The sequence below is a fragment of the Zootoca vivipara genome, chromosome 1 (genome assembly GCF_965207765.1).
Source record: "Zootoca vivipara chromosome 1, rZooViv2.hap1.1, whole genome shotgun sequence".
Taxonomy (NCBI): Eukaryota; Metazoa; Chordata; class Lepidosauria; order Squamata; family Lacertidae; genus Zootoca; species Zootoca vivipara.
Window position 1 is genome coordinate 6,889,062 of NC_142582.1, and position 16,516 is coordinate 6,905,577.

Sequence of the window (16,516 nt, forward strand, 5' to 3'; positions counted from 1 at the left end):
GGAGTAGGCATTCACACAGAACTGAATCTTCTCCAGGTTTGCTCATCACTTTTGGCTAGAAAGTACCAATTCCCCAGAAGGGGTCCAAATACCCTCCAACAGCAGCTCCTGCTTGCAAGCTGTGCTTCAACACTCCTTTTGAGCCCCCTCTTTTTTCTATATCATTCATCTCAAGTATTCCCAGCTAGGGCTCGTCCAAACTTCCTTTAAAGTTCCTTCTGTACTTTAAAGCTTCATATCTAAACCCTTTTTTGTTTGGTTTTTCTGTTTTGGATAAAGGCAACTATCAGTTTGGGCGCATCCGAATGACATGTGATCGCACACTGGTGATGACACCAAACCCGGAGTAACGCCCAAATGTTATTGGAACATCACAAAAACGGCAGGGGCAGACTTACACACACTCCACCAAAACATGTGGGGGTCTGGAAGAGAACCCCCACGCAAAAGAAGGATTGTCTGTACAGTGGTACCTCGGTTTAAGTACACAATTGGTTCCGGAATTCTGTACTTAACCTGAAGCGAACTTTCCCATTGAAAGTAAAGGAAAGTGGATTAATCCGTTCCAAACGGGTCTGCGGAGTACTTAAACTGAAAGTACTCAAACCGAGGCGTACTTAAACCGAGGTATGACTGTATTTGAAGAAGGCTCTCATATTACCTCTCAAACACTTCCTTCCAGGCTAAACATACCCAACTCCCTCAACCATTCCTCATAAGGCTTGGTGTCCAAACCCTTCATCACCTTGGTCTCCCTCCTCTGCACACGTTCCAGCTTTTCAATATGCTGCCAAACATTTTCACAACAGTACTCCTCAAATGAAGGGACCCAGGTGGCGCTGTGGGCTAAACCACTGAGCCTAGGGCTTGCTGATCTGAAGGTCGGCGGTTCGAATCCCTGTGACGGGGTGAGCTCCCGTTGCTTGGTCCCAGCTCCTGCCAACCTAGCAGTTCGAAAGCACATCAAAATGCAAGTAGATAAATAGGAACCGCTATAGCGGGAAGGTAAACGGCGTTTCCATGTGCTGCTCTGGTTTGCCAGAAGCTACTTTGTCATGCTGGCCACATGACCTGGAAGCTATACGCTGGCTCCCTCGGCCAATAATGCGAGATGAGCGTGCAACCCCAGAGTCGGTCACGACTGGACCTAATGGTCAGGGGTCCCTTTACCTTACTCCTCAAATGAGCAAAACTGAGGGACCACTGCTTTGATTCCAATGAATCCCATTCTTTTGGCTCAGTCCAAGATATTTATTGCCTTTAGAAACCTTTGCAACTAGGAGTTTAAACAATTCCCACATGGACAATACCATACTCCTATTTTGAAAATCAAAACAAACAACTGCATGTAGATTGCTCCTTCTATTACTTTCCTTGTAGAATCATAGAGTTGGAAGAGACCACAAGGGCCATCCAGTCCAACCCCCTGCCAAGCAGGAAACATCATCAAAGCATTCCTGACATATGGCTGTCAAGCCTCTGCTTAAAGACCTCCAAAGGAGACTCCACCACACTCCTTGGCAGCAAATTCCAGTGTCGAACAGATCTTACTGTCAGGAAGTTCTTCCTAATGTTTAGGTGGAATCTTCTTTCTTGTAGCTTGAATCCATTGCTCCGTGTCCGCTTCTCTGGAGCAGCAGAAAACAACCTTTCTCCCTCCTCTATATGATATCCTTTTATATATTGGAACATGGCTATCATATCACCCCTTAACCTTCTCTTCTCCAGGCTAAACATACCCAGCTCCCTAAGCCGTTCCTCATAAGGCATTGTTTCCAGGCCTTTGAACATTTTGGTTGCCCTCCTCTGGACACGTTCCAGCTTTTCAGTATCCCTCTTGAACTGTGGTGCCCAGAACTGGACACAGTAGTCCAGGTGAGATCTGACCAGAGTGGAATACAGTGGTACTATTACTTCCCTTGATCTAGATGCTATACTCCTATTGATGCAGCCCAGAATTGCATTGGCTTTTTTAGCTGCTGCATCACACTGTTGACTCATGTCAAGTTTGTGGTCTACCAAGACTCCTAGATCCTTTTCACATGTACTGCTCTCAAGCCCAAGTGTAGTACTTTACATGGCCCAGTTGTCTAATCTGTTAAGGTCATTTTGAAGTGTGATCCTGTCCTCTGGGGTATTAGCCACCCCTCCCAATTTGGTGTCATCTGCAAACTTGATCAGGATGCCCTCAAGCCCATCATCCAAGTCATTGATATAGATGTTTGTACTAACTGCTTTAATAGATAAAGGCACACTATTACTGAAATGTATTGGGAATTAACATGTTGCAATAAATCATTTTATTATTATTATTAATGAGTAAAACCACTCTTTAGCACTCAGATTGTTGATATTTAGCAGGAGAAATAACCACATTCATTTTCCTTCTTTACTTACAGGCACGAATATTACCACCGATAGTAACATCGGAGGAAATATTAGAAGTGGAGGGCAGAAAGATAGACCTCCTCTGGAAGATGGCCTTCTTGGTGAGTCACATACATCATGGCATCCTTTTATAGGCAATAATAATAATAATAATAATAATAATAATAATAATAATAATAATGCTATTTTTCTACAGGATCAAAAGAGAATGAAAGAAGGGGGGAAAGCCGCTCCAGGTGAGATACCATCTTGTATGAAGAAGTTGTACATTTTATCTACCGTGGAACCTCAGACGCCTCTGAAGGGGCCACAATCTGGTGTTGAAGCAAGACAAAATAATGCTTCCTTCTCCCCCCCCCCACCATTTTGTTTCCAACAGCTCCCCTGCAAAAGAAAAAAGAAGGAAAAAAAGAGGACCCTTCCATTTGGGAAAGATTGTCGAAACCAAAACGGAGGTAAGAATAACAAATAGCAGTAGCAGCAGTAGCACAATCCAGTCCTGATAGAAAAAAATCTTGGATGTCCCCCATGTCGGGAGGGGAGGAGAGTGCTGCTGTTCTGTCGCAGCGGCTGCTTGGGCGAAGACGTGATATGAGGGGCCTTGAAGTTGCCCATCAGCGGTTAGCACCTGCATAGCGAACTGAGCATGCAGAGGGGCACCAGGCACAGACTCTGCACAACAGTAGATGCATTTATGTTTCAGGGACGGTCATAGCTAAATTTGCAGCTCTACCTATAAATTAGTGGGCACAAACTATATGCAAACCTGTGCACTCTTTTTTGGTGATGCAAAAGCGGCTCCCCTCCCAGCTTAGGCAAGGGCATATCCTGTACTGTGCTCGCAGCTATTCAAGATACCTTAATATGCACTGCTACCAGCTGAATAGTGTTACATTTTCTCTTTATTTTTCCTGACTTTAAGAAAACAAATTAGCCTTCCCCTTAATAAATTTTGTAGGTGGAAACAGATCCACCCTACAGGCATTTCTTAGCTTAGGTTTAAAACATATGGGGATATTAATAATGAGTTAATTAAAGTGCGGGTGGATTCATTCTGAATCATGTCCATGCTTGCCTTTCAGATTTTTCCCAAAGGAAGAAAATGAAAAGAAAAAAACAAGAAAGAATAAGAAAGAAGACACTAGTGTCAAAATCGAACCCCTCCCCTCCTCCTTCCCCTCAGGATATGTACTCTCGTTCCTGCCCCCCATTCCCAAATAATGCCCTTTAAACGTCTTGGTTTTAGATTTTGAAAAAAGATTTTTGAGTGTTCAACATTTTACAGCAGATTTTCTGTTGGTATTTGTTTTCTGTATTGTTTAAACCAGATCAAAATGTAAGTCTATAGATAGAGATTTTAAGTATTTATTGCTACAATTTAGTTGACAAATTGATGTTACTGTAAAGCCATACATTCTGTTAAGTCTTGTTTGCTTGAAACACTAGAATATTTTTGAAGTGCACATGGCTTGTTGTGTATTTCAAGTGATTCGCCTTTTTTAACCCAAGATTCACCAAGATGTACTTTAATTCAGGGCATTATAAAGTTAAACATTTTTGGAAAAATCTTCTTATTTAAAACACTGTAACCCTTTTGACAAATAAACTAAATATTATGAAATACCCATGTAATTACAGTTCATGTCTTTTAAAGGTATATCTTTTAAATATAAAAAATGGGCTCTTGAGCATGTTGCCACATTGTCTGGTGAAAAGGTTAAAGTACTTCATTTCTTCCACTTTTAGATGCAAATCCATTTTTATTTCTTTTAATCAAAAGTTACTCATCTATTTTTACATCATTTGTTTTCCTGACCAGTATTTAAAAGGATACTCTAAACAATGGCCAGTGACTTATTTTAGCTACGTGCCTAATACTACATTGCATACAGAAATAAATACAAAGGTATACTGGTAAAACAATCAAGCAAACAAACATTTGCCAAGTTCAGTTCATTCTGTGCAGGATAGAGCATCTGCCATGTTATCTCTGCAGAGCTTTTACTGGTCCATCATATTGTTACATTTCTCCAACCAGTCTTATCTGACCTCGGTCTCCTTCAGTTCCTTTACATTCTTCTCTCTCTATGTCCTGTCAGCAACTGTACCTTAAGAAAAGCATGCAACAAGCAATGATACAAGAAGCAGATCTTTAGAATGGTTAATTAATTCTAATAAGCACAAATAACTGGTGTTTCCAATTGATGTTCTAAACTTCCCTGGGGAGAGTCTACCTATTGCAGAAGGCGAGCAAGGAATAGGTGGGAACAAGACCCTCTCTGCATTGTCTTCCTTTTGGGTTGGCCTTCCGCTAGGCTGTGCCAGGCTGCGCCGCTTCTCCCAATGCCTTTCAGGTTGCCTTGCCAGCAGTGGCGGAGGAAGGGGGCGGTGGGGGCGGTTCGCCCCAGGTGTCATCCCTGGGGGGGGGGTGACATTTGGTACGCCATTGCCCCGTGCTCCCGGCTGGAGGAGGCAGGCAGGCAGGCAGGGGAGAGGACGGGAAGGTGGCAGGCGAGGAAAGAACAGAGGTGGCGGGAAGGGGAGAGGAAGGAAGCGGGATCGGTGGAAGACGATCGCCTACAGCTGGACTACCAAGTGGATTTAAAGGGTCACTTCGGGGGCGGCGCTGCAAACGCAGAAGGGATCTTGCAGTATGTGGACGCAGACCTGCTGGATTTAATAACACTCAGATAATTTAGTATCTGATTGAAGCCGCCTAAAGGTTAATATTTTCTATATTCAAGGCAGATTAATTGCCTAAGCACAAAGGACACGTACTGAAAATTGGAATTTCATACTCCCTTGTAAGAAATTGTGGCACTACATAACCATGGCTGGCTGCACCATTGTAATATTCTCTCTCTCTCTCTCTCTCTCTCTCTCTCTCTCTCTCTCTCTCTCTCTCTCTCTCTCTCTCACACACACACACACACACACACACACACACCATTCCCGAGAATGCAGTTTATTGGGCAAGTCTAGACTTGTCAGCTCAAAAGGAAGTCCCCCCATCTACTTCTATATCCCTCTTTCTTTCCAATGACTCAACAAATGAAACCAATTTGTAAAAATGTTATGAGAGACATTGCATATATTCCTGTAAATCAAGAAAATCTTCAATAATAATAATAAAGGAAGTCCCATTGGGTTGGGGACCTGGAAGGAGAGAAGCAAAAGCTTCCTCAACTCAGGACCCAAACCCTGGAACGCAAAGGAGGAGAGGTGGGGTGTGAGGGAAGCAGCGCTAAAAAGGGAATAAAATAGTTGCTGCCTTTCTCTCTATCTGAGCTGTCTCCCTGCCTGTTACGTTATGTGCGGGGAAACTGTGTGGGGTTCCTCTCTGTGTAAAGTCTTCACACTGTGCCTGCGGGTATTCATGGGTTTCTTTTCCTGAGTAATGGGCTGTATTTTGGGAAGCGATTTTGCCCTTTCGGCTCCTTTCCCCTGGAATTATAGTATTGTAGAGTTGGAAGGGACCCTGTTGAGGATCATCTAGTCCAGGCACGTCCAACTCACAAGAGACTGCGATCTACTCCCAGTATAAAAATTCTGGAAGTGATCTACCCATGAAGGGGGTGGGAAGCCAAAGTTGTTGAGCTTTTTTTTGGGGGGGGGGGAATCACACACATAAAACAACGACGCAGCAGTAACGACTACTTCCGTTTCCTAACTCGTAGGCAAAATACAATTAAAGACCACCAATTTGACACAATGGAGGAACACAGCAATGGAGGAGAGGGGCGGGGACTTTCACTACATTACCTTTCAATATCACAATCGAGAAAAAGAAGAAGAGAGGGACCGCGGCCGACCACGATCATCCAGGGATCGACCTGTCACTAGCGGTAGACCGGTTGAACATCCCTGATCTAGTCCAATCCTCTGCAGTGCAGGAATATGCAGTTGTCCCATCATTTTAAAATTTGCTCTCAGCCCTCGTTTGCCCTCCTTTCCAGAGCCGTCTTTCCTACTGGGGCTACTGGTGTGTGGCGCCAGGGTGCTGGCCTCTCAGGGGCGCCCCAGTGAGTGGGGGAGCTGCGCAGCTTTGCCGGCAGCCTCCCCTTTCCCTGCACGCCGGCTCGAGTCACGGCGCCCTGCCGCCTACAGCCTGTGCCTGCCTCTGCCCTACGCCATGGATGCGCCCCTCTCCGCTCGCGAAGAGCCGGGAGAGTTCTGGAGGGCGCCACGGAAGAGGCAGAGGCTGGACGTGGCGCCTCCCGTATCAGCTTGCCGCCCTTGCCTGGTTCCGCCATGCTGCACTGCGCCCGGAGCCTCCGTCCCTCTGGAGGAGCCGCCCTCCATATTTGAAGATGACCTTCATATTTCCTCTCAGTCTTCTTGTTTCCAGGCTAAACATACCCAGCTCCTTCAAGCACTCCTCATAAAGCTTGTTTTCCAGACCCTGGCCTTGATCATCTCGGTTGCCCTCTTCTGCACACGTTCCAGCTTGTCAATGTCCTTCTTAAATTGTGGCGCCCAGAACTGGACACAGTATTCCAGGTGTGGTCTGACCAAGGCAGAGTAGAGTGGTACTTGATCTAGAGACTAGACTTCTGTTGATGCAGCCTAGAATAGCATTAGCTTCTTTTGCTGCAGCATCACATTGTTGACTCATATTGTGCTCTACTAAGACTCCTAGATCCTGTTAACATATACTGCTGATAAACCAAGTGTCCCCCATCTTATATTGGTGCAGCAGGTTATTTCTGCCTAAGCATAGAACCTTTCGGGCTGAAAGGGACTAGTGGGACTTAGAAGAACAGAAAGGAAAATCCCTTCTCATGGGTTCCAGTCACTTGCTGCGATTGGGGAATTTTTTTAAAAATGGAATTTTGTAAAGCACTTACCTAGATTAGTGAAGGTTTAAGAAGGCAGTCCTCATCTGACCACACCACCATAGGCACCAACTCCCTATGGCTGAGGGGACCTCAGACCCCCCCCCCCCCCCGCAAAATTGGGATGGGGTTAAACCCACCCACCCACCTTGAGGGGCCAGACCTCGCTGTGGCAGGTCTCACCTGGCTTCCCCACCCCTGTGGCGGGCTACGAAAAGGCCCAATGGAGCTTTTTGCAGGCATAGGGGGGCACCTATGACACCACCTAAAGCCACTGTACTTATGGCCGTTCACAGAAGCAGCATGCAGCTATGAGAGATTACATCCTCCTTTATTGCTCCTACTTTGCTTCCATCTTCCTGCCATTTTGATGACAAAAGAAGGCATGTAACACAAATACTGGGCCATACCTTCCAAGTGTCCCATTTTAAGCAGGACGTCCCAGATTGAGAGAAGCCGCCCCTGCTTCTTACCCCAATCCCAGATGGTCTGTTTTCGCTCCCATGCTGAGACAGCATCAGAGCACGGGGCCAAAAGACACACTTTGTTGGTTCCACAGTGTGGTGCGAATTAGTTGGCTCACACCAGAGCGCAGGGCCAGAAAAACCGAAGGTTGGCACTCTTCTTCTCCTTCCATTGCAGCACTTCTGGAAGCTGCCTTCCATGTCCCGCCATGCAGCCTCCCCTCCCCAGGACACATCAGTCAGCACAGCATCTCCTGAGGCTGCAGAGGAGCAGGCAGCCAATGGACAAAGGTGGGAGGGGACTACTGAGCCGGCCATGGTGAGGGGGCGGGTGGGTGAGGAAGGGGGCAAGCGGGAGAGCAGTGGGGTCAGTGGGGTGGTGGGAGGGGGCCCCTCCATTTGCCCTCCCAAAATGTCAGGGGGTATGACCGATCAGTCATCTCTTAAACTTCCCCCCATGTGAGGCTTAAATTGGGCTCAAACTTGAATCCTGCGCTAGCCAAAACATTTGTTCTATTTTTCTACCAAATCCTCTGTTGAAATAATATGGAAGACACAGAGGAGGGGGTGGGGCTAAGAGCAAATGAGCTTCTTAATGTTGTGCAAGAAAACTGCTTCTCCAGATGAAGATGCAAACTGTTAATCCTGAGATGGTCCACAAGATGGCAGGAAAGCACTGTGGAGATTCTTAGACTTGCCCTGACCCAGTGAAGCAGAGCTGCATGAAGAATTATTAGGCTTTCTACAAGTGCGTCTCTTAGCTGAATCGAAAGATGCACTTCAAACATTGCACTGCATTAAATTCTCAATCCTGCTGGGTTGGAATTGGGCCCACAGTCTGCAGTGCAGGGTGGGATATGAAGACATAGTCCTAGCAATGGGATCCCCAGTGCCATTACGGAGTACGGATGGAGATATTCCTTCTTCCATCTTGTGATGTGAATGGGGCAGACGTTCCCAATAAAAGCAAACCAGCCCACCCACACTCGGGAAGTTTGTGGTGGGATCTGGAACTGCAGCATCTCCTTGTGAATGAGTCGAATGAATTTTTATTTTGCTATCATCTCACACTTTACCCTGGTGAACTTGGGCCTCCTAGACTTCTGCATTAGTTTTCTATTACTAATGTATCTGTACGTATTATTTGCATACATCACTGTACACTGCCTTCATATTTTACACGAAATAGCAGTATGCAGAGATTTTTTTATAAATAGAGCTATCAGGACTACAGATAACAAATAAATGAATAATGAGGAGATCCATGAGGTCTGTCTCTGCTGTGTTGCATTGGAACCTTTTTTATTACTATGCCAACTGCAGCTCGTGAAACACGAACAGTTTAAGAGCAACACCACATGCAATGGAATGCGCAGTGTGTGGTAAAACATCACACTACAAGGTAGAAAACCTAATAACTGGATACAACAAAGACCCACAGTTATGGATTTATTGGAAAAGGCCGCAAAGCTAAAATGGACATAGGCAGGACGCAGTGTTAATACGGAGACCATGCGATCTTAAAAGACTGTGAGGACAGCCATTTATGTGAGGGTGGGATGATCTAAAACTAACAGCAGGGCTTGTACGGATGCAGGAGGCAAACAACAAAAAATGCCGGAGAGAACTTGAAGAGGCCTCTATCCAAAGATGGACGTGCGATGCTACAGAAGAATGAGAAACTGCAGGCATGGTCCTAAAGTCCTCATTAACCCACATGCTAGATTCCAAACATGCTGGACATTTATGCAGAACAACAGCAACTCTGCACATAATGGCACAGCTAACATAATGTTCTTCTCTTTGCCTATCTCTGCCAATGCCATTGACTCCTCAGGAATGCATCATTCCTCCCTGGCAGCAATAGCAGGAAGCAAGAGGTCGGAGAGTACTGGGGAGAGATGAGGAAAGGAGTGTGAAAATAAATCAGTGTAATGAGAGTGTAAATCCATAGCGTGTGCCTCTGCCACCAGGACCACAGGCAACTGCTGCAAGCACTTGGTTAGCAGCCTCTGCCTTAACCTTGGAGCATTCCAGCACATCTGGCTAATAAAAGGGCAGGTAAATCTGGGAAGCTTGAAGGGAGTAGCTCAAAAGAACCCTTGTCATACTATAAACAGCTCCAGCTAGGCTTCTCTGGTTGTCTGTTCAACAGTGGGTCCTGAAATATGTTAGGTTCTTTCCTCCTGGGACTTTCCCAACTCGGTCAGTCTGAGTACAAACAATTCAAGAGCTGCCATGGTCTTGAATCCACTAATAAGGTTATTTCAACTCAAATTTCCATAGTCCCTGATGATGTTTCAGTAGCTATCACAGACCCGAAGCCTTTCTCACAAATGTGTATGGCCACCAGGCAGCAGAGGTTTAGGTTCAGAGTTTTTCTTTTCTTGGATGGGCTACTTTCCCAGGTTGATGAGCCCCATTTGTCCCTCATTTCACTCTACAGAATGTGTTGTTGTTTAGTCGTGTCCGACTCTTCGTGACCCCATGGACCGGAGCACGCCAGGCACTCCTGTCTTCCACTGCCTCTTGCAGTTTGGTCAAAACAGAATGTGTAGAAACCGCCTTCTTGATGGTTTCAAGCTCTAGCGGATTCAGCGGACAAGACCAAGAGTGGGTCCAGGAGGCAAGAAGACAGAATGTGTAGAAACCGCCCTCTTGACCATTGGACCAACTCTTGGTCTCGCCTGCTGAATCCGCCAGAGCCTGTCTTCGTAAGCAGGGGAAGACCCTTACTCACCGAAGGTGTGTGATATAAAATGGTTCTTGGTTAATTAAATGCCATCTATAAAACAGAACAAATAAATCGCTGTGTTGAACAATTACAGCAAGAGAAACCACACTTTATGACGTGAAAGTAGCAATTATTTTAGGCAGCACTTTAGGAGCTGTAATTTACTTTTGGTTGTGAGACGGCAGGCTGTTTCATCTGCCACATTTGTTGGTTGATTGTTATTCAGCCGTTTTTCAGCTGAAAAATGGTTCCATAGTATGTTGAGAAGCCTTGGATCTATTGCTTTTTAAATCTTCTTCGGTGACAGATAATGCACAAATAGATCTTATTTATATTCAATAGCATTACTTTCTAGTGAGTGTTTTGAAGCCATCTCAAAGAAAACTTTCCCCTCCAATATAAACTTCTGTTGCTCACAGGTGGGTGGAAAATTAATCCCATCAGGTTTCAGTTACATAACAAAACAGCTAGTAATGCTAAATAAAGTGACAAATAAATATAGCTAAATACCATAATTGTGACATTTTGTGAGGCTGCTGTACTTTTTCTGTGAAAGCATTTTTTTGATCAAGTAGCAACAGAACATTTGAACAAAGCTATCCTCTACAGATTTGCCCAAAGCTGGCAGAATGCTGACAAGTGTTTTTGTGTAATTGGGAAGCAAACAAATAGATTTCTAGAGGAGAATTCTTTAATAGAACCAATGTAGGCAATTACCCAAGACTTCACTGGAGGCAGTGCTGACAGCTAAAGGGAACATCTAATGGCTCATCAGTTACTAGCAGCCAAAAGGTAGGGTTACTGTCAGGGATAAGACAGGCTGATGCACACTAATGATTAGTTCACTATGCCATTACAATTGGCATCATTATCTCCTGAACTTTGTTTGCTGATATCCATCAGTTTAGCAAGCCATCACATCATAAGTACAGAAAAAGTAGTAGGAACCTAAGAAGCATAATAAATTATTTCTTGCCTGCTGTTGGAAGAAACCTCCAATTTTACCACCTGCTAGCCATTTCTGTTGTTTACAGTCAAATACTTTGTTCACCATCAAATCCCTAGATAGACTCCTGATGTATCCTTTCGTGTCTAATATTTATTAAATGAAAACAGGCACATTTCTGTATGAAAGAGAAGGTGATTGTAGTAAAGCAACAAGGAAATACTTGAAAAAGTCAAAACAAAATGAAAAAATTCCTTCCAGTAGCACCTTAGAAACCAACTACGTTTGTCATTGATATGAGCTTTCGTTGGTCTCTAAGGTGCTACTGGAAGGATTTTTTTATTTTGTTTCTACTACATCAGACCAACACGGCTACCTACCTGTAACTTGAAAGTCAGTGCTTGACATACTCCACTATTTGGGGGACATCATGTTCTAATGCCCACTGTATTGTACAAGTTTGCTCCTGGATGAAGAAAGACTGTGCCTGCTTCTTCCCATATGTGCCAGTGGACCCACCTTCAAAGGTGAACCAACAGCTCAATGCCTTTTCTCTTGTATCCAGCATGATCTTGTCCTAAATGGAAAACCCTTGAGATTTCTCAGCCAGCCACTCTGGTTACTGTTGCCTGCCCTTCCATCGCCTTCCCACCTTTTCCTTGTTTCCTGTTGTCTCTGGATAATAGCAGAATAAGTGGCTCTACTAGGCAGAGATGGGCCTAGGCGGCCTTACACCCTTGGCAAGAAGCTGTACTGGTCCTTCCAAAGCCAAGAGAGACCATGGACCAGAAACTCAAAAATGGCTTGCTGCCTTCCCTTCTGCCTCCTTCCTTCCCTTCCCTTCCTTTTCCACCTCCTGCAACTCCTCCTGCTCTGTCTTCCTTCCTTCCAGCCCCACTGGGCCCTCCACACACACTTCAAATAGTGCTGCTGGCTGACTAGGAAGGGGGCCACAGACAGCTGCTGCGATGGCCCATGCCAACCACCAGATTCCTCTGTGGAGGCGCCCAGAGGAGCCGGCATGCTTCGCCAGGCCTCCTAGAGCAGCAGCGGAACTTCCCGGGGAGTGTGCAGGCGAGCTCCTAGTCCCTCCGAGCTGTAGTGGAGAGGCATGGTTTTTGCAACCCCATGGCCCTGCCTCCCCCCCAATAGTAGGGTCCAGATAACTCCCCTCACATATATCGAAAGCAATCTTGGAGGGGGAGGTTTGAGTTGTAGCAGCTAGCTCTGTTCCCGATACACCAGCTGGATGCATGTTCAGTGATCCAGGGTGAAACAGTCCTATGCTCAACACAAACACTACATCCACATGAGAGGAAATACACCACATCAACTTCATATCGAGGAGGCAGAGATATTGGTACACTTATTGGTACACAATCCCCTTTTTACCCAGACACCAGAAAAGTGGCTGGGAGGGGGTACGGCTAGCCAGCAAAAGCCCTTCACCCTTGCTCTCTGAACCCCTCTACAGTGAAGATCAATGATTTCTTAAACTCCCTGAAGCAAATGTGCTCTTCCCTGCCAAACGGCAGCCAAATGTCATGTAATCTTAATGCTCATCATCTAACCACTACCATGCATTCATTGGGATTGAAGTTATTTCCCCCCTTGTATCTGCATTGGATGCTATTTCAGGGTGTCTTCTAAGACTCTGGAGTATCTTTGCAGAGGTGCCTAAGGGAGGCAAGGTAGGAAAGTGCTCGTGCATATGTGGAAGGCTCTGCACCGGGTTTTTTGGATCCCAGTTGGCTTGCCGTAAAAAAAACCCTGGTTGCAAAAATTGTGGCTTTCCATTCTGGCTCGGAATGGCTAGGAACCCGCCTGTTGATTGGATCCCATGATCCACTATCCTTGATGAGACCTTTGAGAAATACGCAGGTACATCCCACAAAGAATGAGCCCGTTATATACATGAGACTTCCTATTCCCCTTTCCTATTATAGCGTAAATTTTCTTATTTAGCAAAAAGATTGGAGTTGAATAATGCTGTTAGGCTCCTGCTGTTATCTTGCTCTTAAACACTCATAATAAGTAACAATTCATTTAGAGATATTCAGCAGAATATCTTTTCACTCTGGTTCATTAATGGAATGTATTTCTGGAAATCTCGCTTTGTGTGTGTATTGAAGGTAAATATTCAACAAGATTAAGAACATTTCTTTTGTTGTTTTAGGGGGGGAAATGAAGCTGTTTAATTAAGTAAAGCTGCAGAAATCAGTGAGATGATACCAGTCAAAGCCAGAACAATATTATCCATGTTTTACCTCCCTATTTTGAAATGCCTTTAGCCTTTGACTAACCTCCTAAGGATTTGTCCCGACATCTGCAAGTGCATCATGGTAACAAACACAGGCCATCAATAGCTTTATGTATGACAAATTCACTTCATGCTGGCCTTGCTAGGAGAGGAATCTTAATCCAGTAGGAAAATAACACACACACACAAATTTGGCCTTCCCCAGGGGCATCCCAGTACCCACATGTTGTCCACTGGTGAGGATCTCCCCTTCGCACCTTACAGTGTTCACCGAAAGACACTGGTGTCCCATTAGCCCTGCTAATAATAAATACTGGATAATAAGGCCTTACCATTTCCCGTTTATCCTCTTAAAATGTCTGGCATTGTATTCTTTTCTCATTTAGGGCATGCAAATAATCTCTCTATACAAAGTCTCTGTTATTCACTGACTCACCATTTTCCCTCAGAGTACCACCAAAGTCAATGAGTCGTAAAAAAAATTACTTGAAAATGCTTCTGCTGCCCAGAAGGCTTGACATTTCATGTTTTGCCTGAAGCAGGTCATTTAGAAACACCACTTTACTAAATTGCACATAGAGGTGAGGTGGGAAAAGGGAGGCAAACTAGCAAGCATTCTGCTGGAATATTCTTTAGTGGGGCATAAATACCACCCCCACCCACTTTTGAGCTCTTTTAAAATGGCTTTTTACTCAGAGTTCTGGGTATGGTCTTCACTGATGAAAAGGTGCCATTAATTCATTATTCCTGCCACCTGTGAGTGTCTGATGTAAGACAGCATCAAGCTCACTATGGGCTCCACCACACTTCCACTTGTTCCATGCCTAGAAAGAATGGGGGCAAAGAGGTTTTCCACTTGCCTCACATTTTCTAGGCATGGGTCTGAGAGGGTTTGTCTTTGTCCCACTGCTTTCCACCTGGAAAACCTGCTCTATGGTGTTAAATCAGAGCAAACAGCAATCCATTTGTTCTGATTTCTTGGGGAAACGATGGGACCTGCGGAGGTTTAGCTGCATGGTCAACTAGCAAGTGTACCTTCTAGTGGTGTCCCTAAGACCCTAGTTGGCCAAGTAAAATTCTATCCTTCTGTATCCATGCCTTTTTGTGTAAAAAAACAACAATCCATCCTTTTTTTATTTCTGTAAGCCATATTTTGGCTCATAAAGACAGGAAAATATGGTATATCTATATAAAAAATCCTTGCTAATACTTATGTTTCTTAGCCTACCAGGGGCAGCCCATTCAATTTTGCCACCTGAGGCAAAACAGGAATGTGCCACTTCCTGCCCTACCCCTGCCAGGGTGCCCACCCCACCACTTCCACCACCGCCAGAACACCCCCACAAAGAAACAAAAAGTGACTTTTCTATTACTGTATGCTCTTCTTTCTTTTGTGGTGGTGATTATTTTTAGAGGAAAGATGTTACCAGAAATACATGGCAAGTATGGCAGGAAGATTAAGGGATAATCAAACATTTAAACATTTCAGCGTAGCATAGGGTTGCCATACTTCAAAAAGTGAAAATCGAGACCCAAAGTCGGGGGGGGGGGGTTGTTGAGCTTTCTTTTCAGTTTTGCCCAAAAGTTGTTGAAATCTTTCAGCTATTTTTAAGGATATTCGTCAAAATATACACTTCTGATCGGGCTTGTCATTTTAGCAATTTCTGACGTATGGCAACCATAGCATAGCACAACACAGCACAGCACAGAATCAAAATATTTTGCGGGGATTTACAACTGGAAGCTATATCCACACCGCTCTTCAAGAGCAATGGCTATACTTCTACTGTTCTCCGCAACATATTGTTGTGAACAGGGATTTTCAACTCTGTCAGATACGGAAGATAAGAAAAGAGAAAAGCTTCTTTGTGCTGATGAGGAGATAAGAGTTTGCTTGTCCCATATTAGGTAAAGGGTAAAGGGACCCCTGACCATTAGGTCCAGTCGTGACCGACTCTGGGGTTGCGCGCTCATCTCGCATTATTGGCCGAGGGAGCCAGCGTATAGCTTCCAGGTCATGTGGCCAGCATGACAAAGCCACTTCTGGCAAACCAGAGCAGCACATGGAAACACCGTTTACCTTCCCGCTGTAGCGGTTCCTATTTATCTACTTGCATTTTGACGTGCTTTCGAACTGCTAGGTTGGCAGGAGCTGGGACCAAGCAACGGGAGCTCACCCCGTCATAGGGATTTGAACCACCGACCTTCTGATCAGCAAGCCCTAAGCTCAGTGGTTTAGCCCACAGCGCCACCTGGGTCCCTTGTCTCATATTAGACCTAATATAAATGAGATTACCTGGCAAAAGCAAGCTCATGCCTCTCAAAGAGTTTGTATTAAGGTACATATGTAACAGGCTCATTTATAATTATATTTTGGGAATGATTCATGTTATTATGTAGCAGAATTGTTTTATACTTTCTGGATGTTGCCATGATCATATTATAAAGTAGTTGTGTTCTGTGTTGTAAATCAAGCATTGCTAGGACTTGTTTCTTTTGGTTTTCCAATGTATTTCTTATCAATGAAAAACTCAGTGTGGCTCGAGCAAAAAAAAATTTCTGGAAGAGTGGTCCAGAGAAAAAAGTTTGACAACTACTGATCTAATCACTTGTATGTGATTTGAAATCCAGCCTATCCATTAAAGAACATGTGCAAAGAGAGATAACACAAGTTCCCTTGAACTCCAGAATACTACCTATTGATCAGAAAAGGAGGAAAGAAGAGTGGGAAGCAGCCTTCTACTGGTTCCATTTGATACTGGTTTCTTTCAATAATAGTGGAAAATCAGGGATTAATTGACAGAAAATGAAAGGGAGGAAACTCTTTTGAAATAAATAATGCCTGGCAATACAGTAAAGGGAAGAAGACTGTGGGAGTACAAATTCAAA